General features: G+C 35.7%; 1 pseudogene; it reads right to left on the bottom strand.

Annotated features, from left to right (window-relative positions):
* LOC149188679 (ADP/ATP translocase 3, mitochondrial pseudogene) overlaps positions 1–27329 on the bottom strand; it is a 53790-nt pseudogene that overhangs the window by 1069 nt on the left and 25392 nt on the right.

The following is a 27329-nucleotide window of genomic DNA, read 5'->3' as shown; positions in this document are numbered from 1 at the left end:
GAGAACTTGGTAGACCAGTTGCCTTGAGTGACGGGCATGGAGTCAACAATCTGGAGTCGCCTGCAATTCTAATATAAAATATGAAAGCCCCAACCTATGTTTGAACTGTCTCTCAAAACAAATTGCAATATAATTTATAAAATTGATAACAACTAGTGATCTCTATAGAACAAGTAGACATGTTCTAATTAACATACTTATGCAACCATGCTACTCCCATCAATATTGAAAATTGTGATCAGTTCTCTATTCAAAGTATAACTTGATACACATCAAACTACCATTGAAGAGTAACAACTCCATATGAAATGAAGTGAGCAGAAATATATAATTATTTGGGTTGTGGGGTCATTGAAACTAAATTCAAACGAAAACATCTAGTTATGCAAACTATGCAAATTTGAAACCACACTGCTTGAACTATTTTAGAGATTGACTGACACTGAACTACCACTGAAACCAAACTGAAAATTGTTGAAGAAGATTTAAAGTAAACTGATCTATTGTATAATAACACTATTGAAATCACCTCATTCATAAACTTCAAACTCGCTAGTCTACTACACAAAGACTTACTTTACCTAACTGAAACTTTACACTATTACACTCTTAGGCGTAATCTTATTTCCAATGTAACCAAGTGAGTAGTGGATTTACTGATAGACCACTTTGCCAACAACTAAAAACTTGAAACATATTTATAATATAAAACTCATACTCCACAGGCAATGGGTACTTACATGTGAACTTGGAGAGTTGAATCTTTTGTAATCTTCTGAATTTTTTTATCATAGTAGAGAGGAAGAAAAATAAGCTATTGAATGCTACCATTGCTATGAAGAAAAAAACATGTTGTTTCATGCTATTATCATAGCCAAAGATGCACTTATCATTTTGAACTAGCTGAATCTGGAAACCAGTGGAATCGCCATATGACAAAGTGGAGTCGCTATGTGAAAGAAATGCAACCAATATCAACTGCCTAGTCTTTGTTCACTAGCAAATATTAGATCTAATCGTGATCGTGATCTAGGAAAAAATTTCTTCGTCAATTCGTTCCTCGTAAATGGAACCAAATATTGTACTTGTTTCTTGTAGGAAGTTCTTGGCTTCAAACCTACACCGAGAAACCAACTCAACCAGTCTTTAGGTTCAACCTAGCCCTTGAACTAGAGGGGGCTCTGTCAGATATCACGAGGCCTTTTTTAACGTTGATCATTGTCACTGGGTAGCAGCCTATGGAGCATAAATGGCTAGATATATAATTTATTTTTGGTGGTTGTTGATGATTACACAATCCCTATCCATGAATAAATCCATCTCTTACAAAGTCCTTGGTCAAAGTGTCAGCATCTAATCTGACAGAATAACATGACTTTTAAAGAATTTGGCAGAAGAGTATAAGAGAAATCATGGAAATTAAGAAGTCATATTGAATAATTAATAAACCAGACATAGTGGATGTGTATAGAATATTTCTACAGTCAAATAGAACACATTCAAGAGATCACAAAAGGCAAGAATTAAAGATGTAGAGGAATTAACCAAGACAAACAATTTAGTTAATTAATCTCTTTAAATGATTATAAATTTGCAGGGGATTTTAGTGAGATCGATACTCAATCTATTGTTACCCATATCTCCTATGGAACTTTAAACATGTGCAAAAATAAGATATGAAAGTACTGGAAAAACAACATGAAAAACAATTTGTATTAAGAACTGGAGCTAGGAATTCTGTAATAAAATTTTTAGAAAGTGACAGGGTTTTTGCATCAAAATCCAACCCTTTTACATTACAAATGAAACAATATATAGAATAAATCTCTCCTAAATTGTTACAACAATTCTGGAACAAAATCCTAAATAGATACAAAAAATAAAATAATATCTCTAATTTATCTCTTGGAAACTTTGAACCGTTTGCAAGTGTTTTGCCTTAAAATCTTGAATTGGTTCAGTAGTGCTAATATTCTGCCTTTGTTTGTTGAACTGCTTGAGTCAACTTCCTTGGAATTTAATTTGGAATTCTTTGTCACTTGTCTCCTTTCTCAAAAGATAGATTCACCCCATTTCTTAGTAACTACCAAACATTCATAACAAGTTCATATTTCACTGGAAAACATTGAATACAAATGTCGGAGTATGACCATTGATGATTAGAAATAAGGGACTGGTATTTCAACCTATAGAAATGGATATTTGCTTCCCTGTAATAGAATTAACTCAAACCAGTAGTGATAATAGAGCTTAGTCTCTAATTTGTAGCACTAACTTCAGCAAATGAGGAAATAACTCGATCTACTAAACCCAATAAATTTTGCTTATAAACTCTAAAAGGTTACAACTCTTTTTTCCATTAATCTCTTTCCCATATTTGACTTTAATCTCATATGCCAAGTTTATTATGTTTTTTCTCTTATAACATTTGTATCCAAGCCAATAATTGAGGAAATATACTCAATAATAATTTTTGCACTGAAATATCTTTGTATGTCTGCAGACCCCCATAAACTATCGTTGCATCATCCCATGATCCAACCTGGAAGCCTAACATGTGACATTGGACTCCATTTCCATTTCTTAAACTACCATCATCTGAACTGCTCCTACCCAAGCTATCAATGGAAGAACCCACAGGCATATTAATCTTGTTCATAACTTGTGGCAAACCCATGTCGATCAGCTGAGAGGAAAACCCTGAAGTAGAATTACCTTGCCTCATAAAATTTATTTGACTTGAGAGTCTGTTTGGTGCAACACTTGATTAATTCTCAAAGGAAAGGTTTTCCATAATCCTCACAGATCTTATTTAGTAACCTTTAACTGCTTGAAATTTGTTGAGTTGTTTCCTTCAATTCCTTGAAAGCATGGTTTCAAGATACATACATTCCATTAATCTCCCTAATTCTGCTAGATTTTTTTAAGTAGTTTCTGATGCATTAATTTTACAAGAGAAATTTCATTTGGGTTGATTTTCATAAAGCTCTTGAACTTGTTTTTTAAGGAACTTGATATAATAAACTGCTTCATCTAACATGTTTGCAGTGTTGGTTTTCTTGTCTATGTTTTGCACAAGTTTCTACAAATTTCTCGTCTTTTCACTGATGCTTGTTCTTTGGACCCTTTCTACAATACTTCATGGATGTGTTGCACAACATTTCTTTTCTCTAATAATGCAAGGAAATGAGTCCTAGAGTAGCTTCTCCATTGCAATTTCAGAAGGTGATTAGGTTAGGCTAAACTGATGATTTAATCCCATGGAAACATGCCTACTTGGCTCTCCCTTCTGTGACTCTATTGATAAGGAAATTTGATATTCCAGTCAAAGGAGGTAGCATACCATATAAGGCTATTATTGTTCCCTGAGTTGTCAACTTCAACATAATCGAATTCCTAGAAATAAGGGTAGGACTAGTCTTAGACACAACATGATTTACAAAATAGTTGAATAGGAAGTAGCTATAACAACACCCAAAGGAAAATTTGAAGATATGTTTCAATTATTGCCAAGGAAACTCTCTGATGCTTCATTGTCTTAGAAAAACAATCCCTGATGCCTTTGTATGATTTAGCAAGACATCCAGTCTTTAATATTTCATCCTGGTTTTGTATCAATAGTTAGACACACTTAATAAGGGAAGTTGTAGTTTTGGATACTGCAACAGAACCCCTCCCATGAGAAATTGAATCATGAAACTAGTAAAACCTTTCTCTACAAGCATTGAAATAAAGACAAATGAATGGTCAGGAGCCAAAGCTACATTGCTTGCATGAGAAGCATGTAAAAATGCACTCTTCAAGCCACCATAACTTTGGATAGGGGCTGACAATGCTCCAACCAAGAAGAAAAATTTCAAGGAAGTTTTTCTGAAGATCACTAATCAAAACAACATGCTTCAGAGAATCATACATTCTAAAGTATAAACAACGATAGACTATACTTCCCACATAGGAAATGTTTAACCCATGATAGAGGGTTGTGATTGCATTAGATTTCAATGTCTTCTTGTAGAGCTCAACAAGGCCATTAAATTGTCTCTCCCCTCCTTTCATTGTAGCTATGTTATCATTAGCCAGCCGAGTTCGAGAATTGTCCAAGAATAAACAAAAAGGAGAGAAGATGCATCAGATGCACCACCAGAGTCTAGGTTTCCAGCAAACCATTTCCAGTTTCCATCCTTGTTTTTCTTTAAATTAAAGAGTCTCTTAGTTGGAAAATAACAGATAACATTTGTAGTGTTTCCTCTCCATAATGTAATGATACCTTCATACAAGAAGTGTGCCTTCATTGAGAATCCTCATTTTCTCTTCAAAACAATAAGAAATGAAATCTTCGAACCATACACTTTGTAATAATGAAATTTGGCAAATGCATTGTTATTAAAACCAGAATTGGATTTTGAGGGGGGGTGGGTGTTATTGGTAAGCCGTTTCTCACCTGGGGGTACAAAATTTCACCACAGATTGCCACATAATCAAAGGTAGTTTTGTCAAAACAAGACTTCAGACCCCCCGAGCTATTAAATCTCAGATGACCTTGGGGGTGTCAAAATGGAATATGAACCATTGATTCACAAGATCCAACATCTACAATTGAAAACTATGAGAAATTTAAGGGTTGAATTAAAACAACAATTTTAATTTTAAACTTAAAATTTTATAAAAATATATTTGATAATGTATTTTAATAAAATTAAAATCATTTAAAATTAAAATTATTATTATTATAACAAAATAATGCAACATCGTGTATTAACCCATTTTATCCATGACAATTCGCATATGCATGATAATGTGACCATGAATAACTGGTAAATTTCAAATTTTCTTGTAACTTTTAATGGTGTCAAAATAAGTTACAACATCGTCAACCCATATTCCCTCCAAAACACCAACTATTATATTTCGCATGTAGTAGTGATCAATAACAATACCCCCCCATGGTTGTCTGTGAAGAATGAACATCTTGTGTTGGCTCTCATAGTCCCTGGTAGAAGAAAAGTGAAGAATATGGATGTCTACCTACAACCATTGGTAGATAAAGTGAAGGAATTATGGGAAGGGATACATATATACGATGTGTCAGGACCCATCACAATAGAGAGGATTTTTACGTTTTATGGCATATGTGCTTACACCATACATGATTATCTAGGATTAGGAGTTTTATCTGGTAAACTACATGTTTATTGATTTGTTTATATATATTGTTTCACTTACTAATTTAATTCACTCCAATTGTTCTGATATTCATGATGTCTAACATGCCTTGTACTATATAATAATTTCAAATGACTTGTAACAAAAGGGTATCATGGATGTAAATGTTGTGGAACTTATCTAAAGGTTAGGTGGTCCAACCACCTATGAAACCCAATGTATGACTACTCCAAGGTATTCCTCCCAAAAGAACACCCTTATAGAAGAGCAACATTTGCTTTCAATCGTAAACTAGAAAGAACCCAAAGGCATGCAATAATGACACCAACTGAATGGCATAGATAATATGAGAGAGAGAAGTAGAAGAGCATTACAAAAATGTTCGATTCAACTGGGGAGCCTATGTTCGATGATCCAAAATTCTTCGACACTTATGTTAGGAAATTTCCCATTGTGATGAAAAGGAAATTTGTCTTTTATGAGATCCCATATTGGGAGAATCTTAAGATTTCCCACTTTCTATATCCCATGCATATATTTAAAAATGTTTCATCTTCTTTATGGAGGCACATATGATTGAAATAAAATGACACATTGGTTGTTAGGAGAGATCTTATTTCTTCAAAAACTAAAAAGAAACATTGGCCAATACAAGAAAGTAGAGGAGAGGCTCGTCCCTCTTAGTCTTTCAAAGAAGGTGATGTCCCATGATTTTAAAGAAATATGATATTTCTTTGGAAAAATAAGTTATAATGGGTGTGAGGGTGCCTTCTTTATATGGGTCTTCACTGTGACATTGCTTCATAGTGGAAGACCATTTGCCAGGGTTGAAATCGCATGACCATTTGAACCATGACTTTCCCCAACACCTATGACATGCCATATCTAAATTATATACATTTGTACATTGGATCACATCAATGGAGATTTATATGGCTAGAATTCCATGGTGGCATCAAGAGATAGTTGATATTGTTTAAATGTTTGAGAAGGAAATACCGATGAGTTTCATGGACTTGCATTTCATATTCTAATTCACCCAGTAAATGAGTTTGAATTAGTTGGGATGGTTTCTTGTCGTTGGATGTTCTTCTTAGAGAGATACATGAAGAAATTGAAATGATTTGTTCGAAAAAGGGTAAATATCATATGATTCTTTATATTATTTAAGTGAGTTCATCAAGTAGATCGACAACACACCAAGTGTGGTGATTTGGGGCAACGAAAGGGATGAAGATAAAAGAGAAGGGGAGATTCTCCAAAAGAATGGAAAAAGGTGCATGATAAAGAGTAAGTGACTTATCATTTATCAAATTTCTACATAGTAACTATTCACACTGAACTTCATAATGCATATTTTGATATCATATATACTATATATGTTGGTTTGAATTAATCAGTAAATTTAGAAATTGAAGTTATCAAAAAATTCATTCTTTACGATTAAGAAGCGACGTCACAACCATGGATCATATTGTACAAACAAAAGAGGAGGAAATGGGACAATGATAGGAAATAATTCAAATAGTTGAATGGTATAATCATGCCCTATCGTGATCACTTAAAATAAAATATGCCAATGATATGCCCCAACAGTTGGATTGTTGATCAAGTTAGAGACAAATATGGTGCATTTGGTCGTTAACTTGAGTGTTGAAGAGGATGTGCTAAACATAGGGATTGGGTGCAACAACTTGGTAATAATCTCTTTCTATACATTTTTTAACTCCACAATGCACCTTTTTAATTTTAACATCTATATTTTATATTTTAATTATTATTAGACACATGACACTGTGATTTTTTCACTTCTTTATAAGTGCATTTGTTCCCATCTGTGTGGGTGTATGGACATCATTTTGACACGAAGGATGTCGATGATGGATGCATGACAGAAGAATGTGTAATGGAAGTTGATTTTGACCAACCTAGTCCTGTTAGTCATCGCGATCAAAACCTAATACAAGGGATGTTAGGTTACATTGGAAAGATACAAGAGATCATTGAAGTGTACTTCTCTTCATTCCAATGTGTTATTTTTAGGCACAAGTGGTGGGACATCTCTAATTGGAATAATGTAAAGGAATATCATGATAGTGGGTTGATATCTATTAACTCTAGAAAGATGTTGCATGAAGCTAAGGATCCTTATGTTTTCCCCAAACACTACAACTAGGTGTTTTTTTACCCAAATGTGTTGGATAGGTATTGGTGGTTCGTATTAATACATGACCCTAGATCAAAACATATTTTTGAGAAAAACAATGTTATCATGCCAAGCGAGGAAGATAATTAGGGTGATGACAACGAAGAGTGATATGTACTTATGTTATTTCATCATTTATAATACTATTGTTGTATTTTTTTCTTTATTTTGCTAATTATATTATTTGTTATTCGTCTTGCTGGAATTTAATATAATTGATAAGATTCGTAAACATTCTTACACATTTTTTTTCTAGTGGAAATGTTTTTACACTTAAAAGTAAGTATTTCCAATTGTGTAATTTATAATTTAAAAATTAAAATTTTAACATATTTGTTTAATTTTTTAATTCTAATTTACAGTAGCCTTCTTCTATAGGCTTTGTAAAGACATCAGGATGGATAAAAAAATTGTACTTTTAACCATGAGTTATCAAATTTGTATTGTTTTGTTATACTTTTGTGACCCTAAACATATATTTCTAATATATCATTCCTCCCTTGCTAAATGGTGGGCAAGTCCTCAAATAGGTTCTTCCCAGGCTTGGTCATGCCAGTTGCTAGGATAGGAATAAACAAGACCCATCCATCAACCAGAAGATCTTGGACTAGAAATATATCAACTATGACTAGGAATAAATAGATAGAATAGATATAGAGAATAGAATAGAAGTATATATTAGAAATGGAATAGATAAATAGAATACGGCCTTGCCTGATCTGGTATCTAGGATAGTAGGTATCTGTGATAGTAATAGATCGCTTCCTAGGAATATATTCTTGGGGTATAAATTGATATCTTAGTCATGGGCTTCATCATTCAGACTATCCCCTGGCCTACAATACTTATTGGGATCCTTGGCTTAATAATACTGGTTGTTGTGATAGGTCATAGATAGATTGTTGGGATAGAAATAGATAGAATATAGTAATAGATATGATATGCCCATGTGATAGACTATATATCCCCATCCCAAGTTTGGGAATATTAGTTCCTAGGCTTGATATCATAACAGTTCCTGTGATAGGTCATACCAGGCAGGCTAATAGATAGCATAATCTTGGTAATAATGGTTGGGTCTTTCCCCCCATTCTATTTCATTCTCCACTAATCTCTAATAATGGTGGGGTCTTCCCTTCATTCTTTATAAATATAAAAATTTCCAACTCTAGATAATATAACATTCCATTTTGAATCCTAAAAGTGAGCACGCCATTAAGACTGTTTACTTATAAATATATTTTTTTAAGATACTAGTCTAAGTATATTCATTATCTCCTTTCTTAAATGATATTGTGAGTATCAATCTAAAATAACCCACAATTTGATAGACAAAAGAGAAGGGAAATCATATATGTGTTATACATGTGTACAAATATGCCTACTAGAGCCATCGTCAAAGTTTTTAAATATAGTAAAATAACCTCCCTTATTTTCATTATGAAACATATCTTCATAAATATCAATGTTTAAAACATGGTGTACAATATCTATGATAATAATTAGGATTCAAGGTTACAATCCTTCTCAAATATGAGAACGAGAAGAATATCCTAAAAATGAGAAAAATAAGAAATTTGGAAACAACATTGAAGATTTATTTTAGAAAGGTTCACAAGAGCACTCCATGATTTCGATAAAATAAGTTGACTATTCCCTACTTGACATAAAATGGTTGAGATGAAGGAATTAAAAAGAAGGAATGTATAATTAGATGTTAGATACTTAATGCTTTATTAATCATTTCACATGTTTTTTCTTCAAGTTTATATCAAAATCAATATAAATCATGTAGTGATAAATCTATGAGGGCTTTAACAATGAAAAAATTGTGTATTAATATGTAAGATTAAATTCTTGACATGAGAGGTAAACTCATGTTTACTATATTTAAATTTCAGTTCTCGCAACATTATGTAAACTAAAAGGAGGTCTTAGGTGCATGTGTACAATGTTGATTATATCTTTTTATGGACCATAAGAGAAACAAATGGGATTGCATGGATGCATGAGAGGTTTTGTTTTTTTGTTCATGGATAATGGAAGAGTTTTGACTTTTCTTTTCAAGGGTAATTCTAAATCAAATTTGAATTAATAAATATTTTATGGCTAAGAATTAAATGATAAATAGTTTGATGGTGATTAAGAAGTATTTGTTTGGCTTTCTAATAGACTTGGTGGTGCATTTTTCTTTCCTATTTAGATTATGTAAAATAAATATTTATTTTTATGTATTTATAAGTAAATTATTTAAAGTAGACATGTCTTTATCATTCTAAATATGATGTATTAACTAGGAGAAATGTGAAAGCATGAATTTTAGTGACTATCTTTGTGATAAGTATGTGGAAAAAATAATATTGCTTGAGTTCCTCATTAAGAAATAATCAAATATATTATTTGTTAAAAAGTTAAATCTAATATAGTATGATTTTTGTATTGTTTAACTCATATTTATTATTAAAAAAAGATAAATTTAAACCACAATAGAAAATAAAGAACCAAAATAGCACCAAAATATTATATCTTTATTATTAGAAAAAATTTCGCTTGCCTCTTTAACGGAGAACTTCCATTAGAGCAAATCCCCAACTACAAGGAACTTCACAAGCCTTATTTTACATTTCTTCCTCATCTTTAGAGAGGGAAAATTTTAATTTAAATTGATAAGAGTTTCTATATATTGAATTTAAATTGCTTGAAACTCTCATAACTTTAGTGATAAATTAAATTTTATTAAAATATATTTTTTAAGTTATATTAAATCTAAATTAATTATAAAAAAATTTGACTTAAGTTTTTTAAATTTAACAATAGATTGAATTTTATAAACTGGTGTAGATCCATCTTAACAACAGATCTACTAAGAGTTGAGAGGGATCAAATCTCATTATATGAAAATCTATTTTTAGAATAAAAAGCTTGAAAAAATGTACATTTCAAAAGATTTAATCTCTTTTAGTGCTTCATAAATATGTGATTAAGATGGATCTATAGAGGTTTTCTATCTCTATATATAGACCATGTGTAATTTTTCATTGTTTAAATTGTATTTTTGAATAATTTATTATTATTAATATTTTATATCAAAAATTGAATGATTTTCACATTTTCGACTTATTAAGAACTAACTAAATTATTTTATATTTAGTTATTTTTCCCTTGTGAGTATTAAAATATTTTACTAATTAGGTTAGAATGAATATGTATGAACTATCTAAGCAATAGAAAAATATTTATGGTAATTTTACAATTATAGTTTCAACCATATTAAACTTTGTAATTTATAAAAATATCTTTGCATTTTTTTTCAAAGTCGTTTTCCATGTAATTTCATATATAAAATTTTGGTATAAGTTCAACAATATATAATCTATAATAAATATCATTTCGTAAAAATAAACGTCATGATGATAACAATCTAACAAACATGAACATCATCTAAAATACACATTCGAATTCGCTAACATCATCTAATTATATACACCTCTAGCACATATAAATGTCATTATCTAGCACACAAATATAATAATATAACTAGGAATCATCATCGTGGTCACATCTTACCAAACATAAGCATTGTAATCTAACATCATCACCACACACATCCTTAAATATACATCTCATGTCAAATAACTGCTATCACATACACTTCTATCTATAATCACATTAAATGAACATATTTAACATGACCTAACAATATACGCACACCAACATATAAATTAAGTACATCAACATGAACAGAAAAAATGCACGATATATATGTGTGTGTGTGTGTGTGTGTGTGTGTGTGTGTGTGTATATACAAACAAGTCAAATAACTGCTATAAAATATATGATACAACAATAGAAGTGGCAGTTGCATCTATAGCAGAAGACGATGCAATATGGTCAAATGCATCAATAGTCGAACTATGAGGTGGAGGAGAAGGTGGCTAGTCTTTTATCTGAGGAGAAACAGGAAGTACTAGCTAGTCATGACATAAAGGACAAAGATGTGGAGTACTACCTGAAGGATCACCAATATTGATCATCATCTGATGGGGTAGTATTGGGTGAAAAATCATGTGTATCTGTTGCATGCCCATCCCTCCTTACTGCCAGTAGCCTAGTAGCTCTGATGATATGATGCATAAGACTCATCATATCATGCAAACAATCCCACAAGAACTCTAGGATCCTAGGATCTTCCCTAATGTCTCGACTCGTTGTAGGTCGAAGTACCTCCTCAACAAAAGTTCTAGAGAGTCGGCCACAGTACACCATCTTGAATCTAATAGCAACCCTACATGTCCACATGCCTATGTCCATCTGCATCTGAGTATGTGCCTCACCCACCACAGCCTTGGCCATCTCTGCATCTGCATCCAATGGGGGAGGAGGAATATGCCTAACAAATGTGTCAATATCTAAATAATAATTAGAAAATTTCACTAAACAATTTAATAAATCAAGTTAAATAACATGATAGAATAAATTTTATTCTAATTAATTAAGACAATAAAATGAAACTAGATTAGTTTAAATAAAACACTAATATTACCTCTATGATCTGCAGGCTCATCTTGTGTGAAGAGGATGTTGGAACACTGTCACTAATCCATTCTCGCATAAGGACACGACACCAAGACAAACATGTGGTCAACCTCGCATTCCAGTAGCCCCAGTGCCTTGGCAAAAATCCTAGCTAGATACTCTGGTTGGCCCCTCTTGGGCATCATCTCGTCCCACATGTGCATCTGCACCTCAGTGATCATCTTAGGAGGGAGACAGTCAAAAGTAGGCCTCGTCTCTGAAAATATCTCAAAAAATAAACAAAAAAGTTTTGAAGCAAAAGGAAATTTCATCCTCCCATGTATCACAACATGAAATATATCTAAAGCCATACAAAACTAGTGCAAAAAAATGGTATACCATCTGATACATCGTTGCCTTTGCACCAAATAATTGACATAAAACAAAAGAGGGGAAATAATATGTTTTCCATCACTAGTATAATGTGCAATGGTAATCACTAATAGCGAGAGGCACTTAACCTCCTCTGCACCAAAAGAAGTGATCCATAGCTATCCACCAAACACTTAAAAATATGCTAGATGCACGACATGATCCCCAACATATCTATGAGAGTAGACAAGCTGACTCTCTACTACAACACTGTGTAAGACATCATGGAACTAGAGGAAATTCTCCCCTCTCTAGGATAGGTCAGTGATAAAATAAATGTCATACTCAATGGGCGATACCACTAATCAGGACCAACATAAAAATCATGTTGGTGGGAATCCCACCAACGAATTAGTTGTGCCAATAAATCAGAGTGCCCCTTCAGGGATGTAGCCTCCTCATAGTAATTAAGGAGACCTACTTTCCTCAAGAGGCCTTGGGTCGTTGTGGTAATAGGGCGAGGGTATAAATATATCTCCCTCTCTCATGCCTCCCACGGTCGGACCATATTGTATTGGTCCACCCTTTACTCTTGTTGTTTTTGCTCCTCCCTTTGTTGACGTCTCTGCATGATTGACATATAAATTACATCGGCCTCATACATAAAACATACTTTTTTTATTAAATGAAAAATATTTTTATAAATATGGATATATAACTTTTAATCTAAAAAAAGAAAATCATCCTCGGTGCGCCAAAAAAATAGGAATGCACTGGACATGGCACACCACAATAACATTAAAGCACTTAGAATGGTGCGTACATTGACTTGATGCACCGTTTTCAGTTCGCATACATACAAACACATTGGTTATTTTTATTTTTCAATGCAGTGTGTCGACATAACATTTCACGTTGGTGTCTATCCATAACCTTTCTGCACCGAAATAAAATGTTGAGGTTAAGGAACACATTGAGCTATAATTTTTTAATATTATGCATGTGGTGTGTTTGGTAAAAATAAATGCACTTAGTAGTAACTTTTACTAGACGCACCACCATAAAAATTATAACTTTTCCCGGTGCATTTCAATTTACCAAACACACTAACAAAATTGTGGTGAGTTAACGAAACACACCAACTTGTGGTACACCCTGTAAATTTACAGGGTGCACCGTAATTGGTGTAAGTTGAACCTATCGAACATACCATGCAGGAAAAAAAAATTCAAAAACAATGGATTTTTTTACTTAATTTTCAATTCTACTTTGCTAAAAAAAATAAATTAGAGAGAAACATAGGCATTACCTGAACATTTTCTTGTTGGGGAGGCATGGTTGCTACATAAATGGAAAAAACAAATTTGACCACCATTTGAGAAAATTCAAAAGCCATGCAGTTAGAAATGGATGGAAGTATGGCAAGCAAGGGAAGCACAGACGGCGTGGTGCTTCACAGAGGAAAGAGTAGCATCGGTGCTTGAGAGATCTAGAACACTACAAATGATAAAAATGAATTTTATGGCCAGTAGTTTTTTTTATTATTTAACCTTGTTCCGATGTGCTCGAGTAACAACACCAGTGTGGACTATTTCCTAAGTGCGTCACTATTTTTTTAAATAAAAAACCCTATCACAGTGCACCTTGTTATTGTTGAAAATAGCAACAAGAAATTTTAAAAATAACATCAAGAAAAATCCTAATTTAATTTTGTCCTTGAATTAAATTGGGAATAAAATTGTAATTTTGTAACACCCTCCTCCCGCATCTACCCAAGAAACCAGCCAGCCGGGGTAAAAATGTGATCATAGGCCACTATGATATCATTCGACCTCCTAATTCATGTTAAGGAAATGGAACTAACGAAAACACACCATACGGACATTAATTATCAGCTACAAGACCCTCAAGAACCAATATAATACTTTAGGTAGCTTGCCTTGGGGTCCCACTAAGATTTTGGACAATTTAAGGCTCAGTCACTCCCATGATATAGGCATGAGTGCAACCAGCAACCCAAAGTCACTCTCACATATTTTCTTACCAGTGACCAGAGACCAAAAATGTCAATGATATACCAGCAACTCTGGGATTTGAGCCACTTTTTCAGGCCTAAGGCCCAAGTCACTGCCTAGAATTGAACCGTCTCTTCAAATCAATAAAATAACATGGAAATGATAGTACTAAAGAAAATACTTGTTCAAGACCTTGACTGGATCCCTAGTAGCCATGACAGGCATTTCGTCAAACATATTGAAAATATGTAATCTACAGGTGTAATTAACAGTTCTGAGCATAGGGGTCTCATACTTAGCTAAGAATTGCTAAGAACCATTGATGCCTCAAGACATCATCTAGCATTCCATAAATTAGTTCATAGGTACATTGATTGATCATTCAATTACAAGTAAAAACATGAGGAATTCCATACATGGTTGATGTCATAAAACACATACATAACCAGCATAATAGGGACAAAAACACTCATGAAAGTACAACCATATAGACTGTTGGCATTATGGCATAGGATTGGAGCTATGGCACAGGTGTTGTCCTTGATGGAAACTCTCTTTGGTGACAGGATCTCAGTATAGGCTTTCAGAATGAAGAAAAAGACATATACGCAGTTTCACCTAGACGAAGTCGCGTATACACGCGGGTTATAAGTTACAAAGGCACGTATGCATATAGACGCACTTTCACACAAGCAAAAGCGTGTATATGTTGGAGAATTTACTTTTGGTTCATGGTAGTTAATCCTTGGTATTTGAACCTATGGTTTTGGACCATGGTATCTCGTCAGAAGTGTTGATCCCAAGTATTGGGTCCTTGGTATGGTTTATTATGGTTTTCGACCATGGTATTGTGAAAGGGCTAAGACTATAAAAGAGGAAGGAGATCATTTGGCAAAGGATAACCTGAATTAATTGAATATCTAATAAGTGTTGATCTGAAATATTGGGGTTATGGTGCAAATTTGGATCTGAATGAAGGAGGAACCTTAGCGCACAAAGAAGGATAAGTTCCATTGATGGGTCATAATCTTAAGGCTTGAATAATAGTATCTTTGTATGATTTTGATCTCCTATATGTGGCGTAGGTTTGATCTATAAATCTGGGTTCATTACTGTCTAAATATTTGAAAGAGTGAATTATCCTTTATAGATCTGTACGCAGGTTCAATGAAGCTAAGGAGACTATACACGTTGTTTTGGTAAGGGAAAGAAGCGTATACACAGGTTGGCTTTGACACAGAAGCGTATACACGCAATCTGAAAATTTATGAAATGCGGTACCTGGAAGAAAGAGAAGGTTGTAGCCTTCTGTAGGCCAGCACCTACGTACTAGTATATTGGCTAGTGCAAGAGCTAAGGGGGTTGTAGCTCCCTTCTAGGAGAAGCTGGAGAATGAGAGAGGGTTGTAGCTCCCTGCTGGTTGCAATGTGCGTACTAGTAAAGGACTGCACCAGTACATTGTAAAAAGAAGTTTCTAATTAAAAGAAGATAGAGACGAATTGCAACAAGTGGTTTTCACCCACATTGGGTTTCCACCTTATTATATCTTGTGTTCTTGTGTGTGATTGTCTTCTGCTCTGTTTTACTGTTTCTGGTTACTAGTTATTTAATTTTGATACACAGATTAACAATCAACATCTGAAAGATAAAGTAAATTATATGTTTGCATTGTATACGCAGGTTTCCTTCTACATAGTTGCGTATATACGCGGGTTTAATTAACTGAAGTAGCGTATATTATCTGGATTTGAAAAAGGGAATATTTTACTTGATAATACTGATTCACCCCCCCTCTCAGTATTATTTCCAACAGTTGGTATCAGAGCTAGGTCCTTCTGAAGAAGCTTGATCGATCAAGTATCACTTTCTCTAGGAACAAGTGTTGGAACAAAAGGTCAAATTGGCGTATGTTCCTTCTAAGGAACAAGTTACTGATATTCTCACTAAACCACTACCCAGGGAAACTTTTGAATACCTCAGACAGAAGCTGGGAGTAGTTGATGCATCATCTTGCTGTTAAATCTTGTCTGTTTCAGAGAAAAATGGGTATACACAAGTTTCCTGAGGAGTATCCACGTACATACGCCAGTTTTTGAAGAGACAGTAGCGTATATGCAGGTTTGATGGATATCAATAGGGACAGGCTCTGGTTGAAGATATTCTAATATGGGTCTGGTAGAGACCATCCGGAACAGGTTCAGGGGGAGCAGATAATATTCTAATAATACATTGTTGGCATTTTGTTAGAAGCTTTTGGTTCTAGTTCACAGCTATTGTTGGTTTCAGGTGGAATAAAGGCAAAGGGAGACTAGAAGGAAATCTTGGTGGATGATCTGAATGATGATTGACAAATGCTGCTGATATCAGTTATTGGTGACTTTCATAAGTCTTACTCTAGTTATTTTGTCTCTATGTCATGTATCTCTTTTAAGGTGTCAAGGTCATGTAACGACCTATTTTGGTTTCCCCACTATGCATGGGATGAAGATGTAATGTACTTGGATGTCATATGTAAATCTCTGATGTATCCCCACTTGGCTGGGTGGATGATCCCCACTTGGTTGGGTGATGGATGTATGTATTGAGTCTTTTGGTGATAGGAAGGTCTTTTATGATGTATAAGTCATGGTTCTTCTTGAAGAACATGTTTTTGTAGATCTTGCCTACAGTCAGGGGGAGCATAGTCAGCACAACAGGGCAGAAATTTCAGCATGTACTCAGGGGGAGCACAACCCTTTACCCTTGATGACAAAGGGGGAGAATGAATTTTAGGATCTTGGGGCTGCCATCAAGTCCAAAGGGGGAGATTGTTGGCATTATGGCATAGGATTGGAGCTATGGCATAGGTGTTGTCCTTGATGGCAACTCTCTTTGGTGACAGGATTTCAGTCCAGGCTTTCAGAATGAAGAAAAAGACATATACACAGTTTCACCTAGACGAAGTCGCGTATACACGCGGGTTATAAGTTACAAAGGCACGTATGCGTATACACGCACTTTCACGCAAGCAAAAGCGCGTATATGTTGGAGAATTTACTTTTGGTCTGTGGTAGTTAGTCCTTGGTATTTGAACCTATGGTTTTGGACCATGGTATCTCGTTAGAAGTGTTGATCCCAAGTATTGGGTCCTTGGTATGGTTTATTACGGTTTTGGACCATGGTATTGTGAAAGGCCTAAGACTATAAAAGAGGAAGGAGATCATTTGGCGAAGGATAACCTGAATTAATTGAATATCTAATAAGTGTTGATCTGAAATATTGGGGTTATGGTGCAGATCTAGATCTAAATGAAGGAGGAATCAAAAGAATGATAAGTTCCATTGATGGGTCATAATCTTAAGGCTTGAATGATAGTATCTTTGTATGATTTTGATCTGTTATATGTGGCGCAGGTTTGATCTATAAATTTGGGTTAATTATTGTCCTAATATTTGAAAGAGTGAATTATCCTTTATAGATCTGTACGCAGGTTCAGTGAAGCTAAGGTGAGTATACACGCTATTTTGGTAAGGGAAAGAAGCGTATACGCAGGTTGGCTTTGACACAGAAGCGTATACACGCAGTCTGAAAATTTATGAAACGTGGTCCCTGGAAGAAAGAGAAGGTTGTAGCCTTCTGTAGGCTAGCACCTATGTACTAGTATCTTGACTAGTGCAAGAGCTAAGGGGGTTGTAGCTCCCTTCCAGGAGAAGCTGGAGAAAGAGAGAGGGTTGTAGCTCTCTGCAGGTTGCAGCCTGCATACTAGTAACGGACTACACCAGTAAATTGTAAAAAGAAGTTTCTAATTAAAAGAAGATAGAGACGAATTGCAGCAGGTGGTTTTCACCCACATTGGGTTTCCACCTTATATCTTGTGTTCTTATGTGTGATTGTCTTCTACTCTGTTTTATTGTTTTTGGTTACTGGTTATTTAATTCTGATACACAGATTAACAATCAACATCTTAAAGATAAAGTAAATTATAAGTTTGCATTGTATACACGGGTTTCCTTCTACATAGTTGCGTATATACGCAGGTTTAATTAACTGAAGTAGCGTATATTATCTGGATTTGAAAAAGGGAATATTTGACTTGATAACACTGATTCACCCCCCCTCTCAATATTATTTCCAACAATAGACCACATACAATCCATCAAAATTATCATAGAAATACGAGAAATAACCTTTTAGTAATGATGAAATATCCAAACCCGGGATGGGACTTCCACGTTCCACCCAACCGTAGAATGGTTGAGCTAAATCTCTCTTTAGCAATTCACCCCCGTGCCATCCTCAAAGCATGAATGTGGGATCTCATAGAGCACGTCAATCAAAGTGATACTTGTTCCTGGAGAAAGTGATACTTGATCGATAATGTGATACTTGTTCCAATAAAGACTATCAAGAAAATTCGGGGCAATCTACCTTAAGGACAAACAGAAGCCACAACCAGCCACAGGTAAAATCTTCCCAATTCGCCTCAAGAATGGATGTAAGTAGAAACTACAATCGGTTGGTTGATAGATTTGATAATCGAAGGAGTTTCTTCAAGCCAATGCTTCTCTTGCCATAACTTTGGTCACAAAGCAGCTCAATGTGTTGCCTATAAGACAATCATGACTAGAGAAACTCAAAAACAAAGAAGTATGACCGAAATCACGAAAAGGACCTATAACAACTTTTCTGCCCTTGAAAGTGAAATTGAATGTTCTATTTGTAATAAATTCGGTTATGAAGATTCTGAATGCAGGAGCAGGTTTCGGAAGACAACTCAGAAGGAACAAACCTCAAATGCCAGAACATGGAAAATGAAGGAACCGCAACCAGAAAGATGTGGGATAGCTTTATATGCAGAAGGACAGGAAAATCAATGGTACATCGACAGTGGATGTTCGAAGCATATGACAGGTGATAAAAAAAAACTTCAACCATATAGTGCTTTAGAAAAAGGAAATAAAGTTTCTTTTGGAAATGATACCCCTGCTGTCATAAAAGAAAAAGGCATTGTTCAGTTGAAAGAAAAATTCAAGCCTGGAAATGTTTTGTATTTTGATGGCTTGAAGAATAATCTACTGAGTGTCAGTTAGATGTGCAATCAAGGAACTGAGGTAATATTTCGATCAAATGGATGTAGTGTTCGTGATCTTGATACAGGAAAAATAGTGATCAAAGGCATAAGAACTCCAAATAATTTATACATATTTGAAGAAGGACAACAACAATGCTATTTGAGCAAGAATGATGCACACTGGTTATGGCATCAGAGGTTGGGGAATCTAAGCTTTTGACAGATAAGGAAATCATGCAAATACCAGGTAGTTCGTGGTCTTCCAGACATCAGAGTTCCAGACAATACAATATGCAAATCATGTCAGTTTGGTAAACAAACCAGAACTAACTTCCCTGAGAAGGAAGGATCAGCTAGCAGGCCTCTTGAACTAGTCCATACAAATGTATGTGGACCATCTAGGAAAAGGTCACCTCGGGGAGAAGAATACTTTATATTATTCATTGACGACTTCTCCAGGATGGTTTGGATAGGACTTATGAAGCACAAAGATGAAGCGTTCGAAAAATTCAAATCTTTCAAAGCCTTGGTTGAAAACTAATCAGATCAAAAAATTAAGCGCCTCGGGTCTGATAGAGGTGGGGATTTTACCTCAAATGAATTTTTCGATTTTTGTGAAGAACATGGAATAAGAAGGGAATTCTCTACAGCTAGGACTCCTCAGAAAAATGGAGTAGTGGAAAGGATGAACAAAATGGTTCAACAAATGGCTCGTGCTATGCTTGATGAGTTTGGAACTCCCACAACCTTCTGGGGTGAAGTTGCATTTTCTGCGGTTGCTATTCTCAACAAAGAAAATGTCCGGATAAACAACACTCAAACTCCTCATGAGCTCTGGTATGGTGAGACTCCTTCGGTAAAACATTTCAAAATCTTTGGAAGCAAATGCTATATTAAGAATAATGATGAACATCTTGGCAAGTTTGAACCTAGAGCAGGTGAAGGCATTCTCCTTGGTTATTCTCCTCACAACAAAGCATATAAGTGTTACAACAAAAGACTTGGAAGAATAGTTGACAGCATTGATGTTGTGGTTGATGAAGAAGGAAACATTCCTAGGCAAGTAAATTATGAAAATATCGAAGAGGATGAAGACCATCCTTCAAATCAGACTGATGATGAAGAAGAACCTCAAGAGGCACCAGAGGACTAGATAAGGATAGAAGAGAAGACTCCATCCAGGTACGTTCAGAAGAATAATCCAGAATCTCAAATTTTGGGGCAGAAAGAGGCAGGTATACAAACAAGAAGAACAATTGCAGAAGCCTCAAGCTATTTGGCATTGCTCTCCTCCACTGAACCACAAAATGTAAAAGAGGCATGCAAAGATGAATGCTAGGTCAAGGCAATGGATGAAGAACTTGAGCAGATAGAAAGGAATAACACTTGGGAGCTGGTTCCTCGACCAAAAGATAAGAATTTCATAGGGACAAAATGGATCTTTAAAAACAAAATTAATGAAAATGGGGAAGTGATTAGAAACAAGGCCAGACTTGTTTGTAAAGGGTATGCTCAACAAGAAGGAATATACATTGAAGAAACTTTTGCTCCCGTTGCTAGACTTGAGGCCATCCGAATGTTCCTTGCTCTCTCAAGCTTTCAGAAGTTCAAAGTATTTCAAATGGACGTGAAATCAGTCTTTCTGAATGGAGACTTAGAACAAGAGGTGTACATTGAGCAACCAGATGGTTTCATTCTTGGGAATGATCCAAATCTTGTATGCAGACTAAAAAAGGCTCTTTATGGTCTTAAACAGGCTCCAAGGGCTTGGTACTACCGTTTGGACAAATATCTTCATAAACAAGGTTTTTCAAAAGGATCAGCAGATAGAAATCTTTATATAAAAATTGAAAATAACAAATTGCTAATACTTTTTGTGTATGTAGATGATATTATCTTTGGCAGCAATGAAGAAGCTATGAGTCAAAGCTTTGCCTTGGTGATGCAAAAAGAATTCGAAATGTATTTTCTTGGAGAACTAACATATTTTCTTGGATTGCAAATCCAACAAAATGAAGGCGGTATCTTTTTGTCTCAAACCAAGTATCTCAAACAGATCTTAAAGAAATATGGCATGGAAGATGAAAAACCAGTATGTACCCCCATGGTTACAGGATGCAGCCTCAGTGCAAATAATGAATCAGTAGCAGTGCATCAACCAACCTATAGATCTATGATTGGAAGTCTACTTTATTTAACAGGTACCCGACCAGACATCATGCATGCAGTGGGAATAGTTGGAAGATTTCAAGCAAATCCTAAGGAAACTCATCTTCAGGAAGTTAAGAGAATCTTCAAGTACCTTCAAGGAACTCAAAACTATGGCTTATGGTATCCTAGAGATATAGATCTCACACTTCATGCTTATACCGATGCAGATTGGTGCAGTGATGACAGGAAGAGCACAAGTGGTGGTGCATTCTTCATGGGTTCTAGATTAGTATCTTGGTTCAGCAAGAAACAGAGTTCGATTGCTTTATCTACAGCTGAAGCGGAATATGTGGCTACTGCATCTTGCTGCACTCAACTCCTTTGGATGATGCAGACCTTGTAGGACTTTCAAATCACTTATACACCACCTATCTCCATCTTATGTGATAATACAAGTGCAATCAGCATTTCAAAGAACACAGTCATGAATTCAAAGACCAAGCACATATCGATCAAGTATCACTTTCTCCAGGAACAAGTGTTGGAACAAAAGGTCAAATTGGCGTATGTTCCTTCTAAGGAACAAGTTACTGATATTCTCACTAAACCACTGCCTAGGGAAACTTTTTAATACCTCAGACAGAAGCTGGGAGTAGTTGATGCATCATCTTGCTGTTAAATCATGTCTGTTTCAGAGAAAAATGGTTATACACAAGTTTCCTGAGGAGTATCCACGTACATACGCCAGTTTGTGAAGAGACAGTAGTGTATATGCAGGTTTGATGGATATCAGTAGGGACAGGCTCTGGTTGAAGATATTCTAATATGGGTCTGGTAGAGACCATCCGGCACAGGTTCAGGGGGAGCAGATAATATTCTAATAATACATTGTTTGCATTTTGTTAGAAGCTTTTGGTTCTAGTTCACAGCTATTGTTGGTTTCAGGTGGAATAAAGGCAAAGGGAGACTAGAAGGAAATCTTGGTGGATGATCTGAATGATGATTGACAAATGCTGCTGATATCAGTTATTGATGACTTTCATAAGTCTTACTCTAGTTATTTCGTCTCTATGTCATGTATCTCTTTTAAGGTGTCAAGGTCATGTAACGACCTATTTTGGTTTCCCCACTATGCCTGGGATGAAGATGTAATGTACTTGGATGTCATATGTAAATCTCTGATGTATCCCCACTTGGTTGGGTGATGGATGTATGCATTGAGTCTTTTGGTGATAGGAAGGTCTTTTATGATGTATAAGTCATGGTTCTTCTTGAAGAACATGTTTTTGTAGATCTTGCCTACAGTCAGGGGGAGCATAGTCAGCACAACAGGGCAGAAATTTCAGCATGTACTCAGGGGGAGCACAACCCTTTGCCCTTGATGACAAAGGGGGAGAATGAATTTTAGGATCTTGGGGTTGCCATCAAGTCCAAAGGGGGAGATTGTTGGCATTATGGCATAGGATTGGAGCTATGGCATAGGTGTTGTCCTTGATGGCAACTCTCTTTGGTGACATGATTTCAGTCCAGGCTTTCAGAATGAAGAAAAAGTCATATACGCAGTTTCACCTAGACGAAGTCGCGTATACACATGGGTTATAAGTTACAAAGGCACGTATGCATATACATGCACTTTCACGCAAGCAAAAGCGCATATATGTTGGAGAATTTACTTTTGGTCCGTGGTAGTTAGTCCTTGGTATTTGAACCTATGGTTTTGGACCATGGTATCTCGTTAGAAGTGTTGATCCCAAGTATTGGGTCCTTGGTATGGTTTATTATGGTTTTGGAACATGGTATTGTGAAAGGCCTAAGACTATAAAAGCGGAAGGAGATCATTTGGCAAAGGATAACCTGAATTAATTGAATATCTAATAAGTGCTGATCTGAAATATTGGGGTTATGGTGCAGATCTAGATCTAAATGAAGGAGGAATAAAAAGAATGATAAGTTCCATTGATGGGTCATAATCTTAAGGCTTGAATGATAGTATCTTTGTATGATTTTGATCTGTTATATGTGGCGCAGGTTTGATCTATAAATCTGGGTTAATTATTGTCTTAATATTTGAAAGAGTGAATTATCCTTTATAGATCTGTACGCAGGTTCAGTGAAGCTAAGGTGAGTATACACGCTATTTTGGTAAGGGAAAGAAGCGTATACGCAGGTTGGCTTTGACACGGAAGCGTATACACGCAATCTGAAAATTTATGAAACGTGGTCCCTGGAAGAAAGAGAAGGTTGTAGCCTTCTGTAGGCCAGCACCTATGTACTAGTATCTTGACTAGTGCAAGAGCTAAGGGGGTTGTAGCTCCCTTCCAGGAGAAGCTGGAGAAAGAGAGAGGGTTGTAGCTCTCTACAGGTTGCAGCCTGCATACTAGTAAAGGACTACACCAGTAAATTGTAAAAAGAAGTTTCTAATTAAAAGAAGATAGAGACGAATTGCAGCAGGTGGTTTTCACCCACATTGGGTTTCCACCTTATATCTTGTGTTCTTATGTGTGATTGTCTTCTACTCTGTTTTACTGTTTTTGGTTACTGGTTATTTAATTCTGATACACAGATTAATAATCAACATCTTAAAGATAAAGTAAATTATAAGTTTGCATTGTATACACGGGTTTCCTTCTACATAGTTGCGTATATACGCGGGTTTAATTAACTGAAGTAGCGTATATTATCTGGATTTGAAAAAGGGAATATTTGACTTGATAACAATGATTCACCCCCCCTCTCAATATTATTTCCAACAATAGACCACATACAATCCATCAAAATTATCATAGAAATACGAGAAATAACCTTTTAGTAATGATGAAATATCCAAACCCGGGATGGGACTTCCACTTTCCACCCAACCGTAGAATGGTTGAGCTAAATCTCTCTTTAGCAATTCACCCCCGTGCCATCCTCAAAGCATGAATGTGGGATCTCATAGAGCACATCAATCAAAACTCATCTAGGGCTTCTAGAGGCGATCCACCTCAACCCATCAAACATTGATTCCACCTCATGGTTAGAAATCACAAAACCATCATCTGATCGGTCTCTATCCCAGCCATCCAGGGCTCTAGAGTATCTGTTCCAACCAAAGCTCCAAGACTAATAACTCAACCCACAGTTGTCACCCAGCTCTAGAGAGTTTTTCAAACCAAGGCTCCAGGACTAGTAACTCAACCCACCAAGGGCTCTAGAGCATTTTTCCAATCGAGGCTATGGGACTTGTAACTCAACCCAAGTTATTACAGGGCTCTGGAGTGTTTTTCCAACCAAGGCTCTAGGAACTAGTAACTCAACCCAAGCTAAGGAGACATGAGAAAAAACTAAAAACAATCAATGAAAGTAAACCCACAATCACCATGGTTATCCAGGAAATGGAAAAGCTAGGCAATCCACTGTCAATCTAGGCAATCCTCCATACCAATGACAGATCACAACCAAGAAACCACGTGCATGTGTCATGCATGCCAAAAATGGTGAAGGAAACATTAATGTAACTCGATACCCGCAAGAAAATATGATGTAGTTGTTGATCCTGATGCCTTCTTGTGCTTTAATTCTCTTGCTTTTCCTTCTTGCTCCAAGAATCCAAGTATGCCACACCCTCCAAGAGTGCTCCAAGAAAAATCTAAGTCTCCAAGAGTATGAGAGAGAGAAGCAATAGAAGAGAGCTCCAACAATGAACTAAAAAAAGGTTACCAACTGATCCTCTGAAGCCTTTTTATGAATGAGGCTTTTATTTTCTTCATTTTCCATTATTTTCCTTCATTTTCCTCCTCACATGCAACCTGTGACCTTTCACCTTCCTTTTCTCCTAATTTCCATTATTTTCGTAAATAATTGTGCCAAAATGCCATTTTGCCTTTCCAAAGTCTTGGCCATTTCCTTTTCCATTTTCCTTAGCCATAAACAATCACAAGTGATCCCCATCACTAGGATTATGCCCAACATTCAACTTGGAATAAGTGTCCAATCATTTGTGGTTATTATTTTGCCTTTATTTACTTTTATTACATGGAATTTTCACCAGGGTCGTTACAGAACCGTCCCCCTTGGGGGAACACTTTCCTCGGTATTAAACAACACCAATAACAAAAAAACTAATGTAAGAAAAATATACTACCAATGGAGCTTTATAACTTAACTCGATGTAGTATTTACAATGATCAACCTGCTGAGAAGCAACCAACATAACAACATAATAACATGACATCATAAAAACATACTGCATAGTGGAGCTTTATAACAGAACTCGTGGTGTTACTTACATCCATATAAATATGTACATAAACCAACATCATCAAAACATATACCAAATCATATACCAAAATCACATGAAAACAACAAGCCAAAGTTGATTTACATCAGCTGGCAAACAAGGAAGGATACATAGCCCGCATCTGATCTACCATCTCCCATGTAGCTTCATCAAGCACAAAGTGCTTCCATTTCACCTTAAATTGCTCAATTGCTCAATTCTGGAGCATGAGCACCTTTTTTTGCAATATACATTGAGGCTTTGTTGGAACTATCCATCTGGTTCAACCTGCAATACAAACCAGTCAATCACCTTATCAACATCCTTAACATACTTCTTAAGCAAAGATACATGGAATGCATCATTTAATTTCACTATAGGAGGCAGTGTAAATCGATAAGCTATAGGCCCAATCCTCTCAATAATACTGAAGGGTCCACAAAACCGTAGTGCCAGCTTGGCACGTGATCCAATCCACAAGGAGCTCTTCTTTGGTTTGATGTGAAAGTACAACTATTCCCCAACCTGGAATTCCTTGAACAACTTGTTCCTATCTGCATAACTCTTATGCCTATCTTGTGCTTCCTTTAGATTCCTTTTGATCACCTGAATTTCATGTTCCATGTCTACCCACATATCTGGTCCAATCAACACCCTGCTAACCGAATCACTCCAACTGATGGGAATGTTGCAAATTTTCCCATACAATGTCTCAAAAGGACTCATCCTCAATGATTCTTGATAATCGTTGTTGTATGCGAACTCTACCAAAGGGAGATTCTCTTCCCACTTCCTTTGCTGATGCATCTCCTACATCCTCAACATGTCCTATAATATTCTGTTGACCCTCTTTGCCTATCCATCTGTCTGCGGATGATAATTTGTGATGAAGGTCAGTTTTGTGCCCAAACCTACAAATAACTCCTTCCAAAACATGGAAGTGAACTTCGCATCCCAGTCTGCCACAATATTATTTGGAACACCATGTAGTCTAACCACATATTGGATGAATACCTATGCTACATCACTAGCTGAGAATGTAGACTTCACTGGAATGAAATGTGCAACCTGTTAGCACCTAAATTTGCCTTAGGCTTAAGGAAGGCAAAATTTAGGGTAACCACAAACCACACTCAGTCTGGTAGCTAGCCCTACCAGAACAAGAGAGGGCTCTCTCCGGGTCACACTCAAGAAAATAAACAATAGGGTCTGAGATGACTCAAAAATGGGTACTGATTTTAGGCTAGGTAAATAAATATGATGGAGATGTTTGAAGAATAACTGAATTTTCTGGGATGTGTGGGGCCAAGGAACAGCACGAGTAGAGAATTTAACTCAAAGATGCAGGTTATTTCGTGAGGAAAGACAGGCGGAAAGTCTAGCAATTAGAGTTGAAAAAATGTGAGGTGGAGAGATTGTTTGAGAGTGTGAAAATGGCATAAATACATGAATCCTTTTCAACAGAAGAAAACCTAGAACATGAAAACTATCCCAAGGCAGAGCAGTGCACTGAATTCTACCTTTTTTACTTAGAAAGCTTTCACTGGAAATGAATGTGAATGAAAATATGAAACATAATGAAATACATATGAAACATAA

This window comes from Pinus tabuliformis, chromosome 3_1 (genome assembly GCF_031772625.1).
Source record: "Pinus tabuliformis cultivar Carrire ecotype Pingquan chromosome 3_1, CPIR1, whole genome shotgun sequence".
Classification (NCBI taxonomy): domain Eukaryota; kingdom Viridiplantae; phylum Streptophyta; class Pinopsida; order Pinales; family Pinaceae; genus Pinus; species Pinus tabuliformis.
The sequence above is the reverse complement of the archived record's forward strand: the minus strand, read 5'-3'. Positions and strand labels throughout refer to the sequence as shown.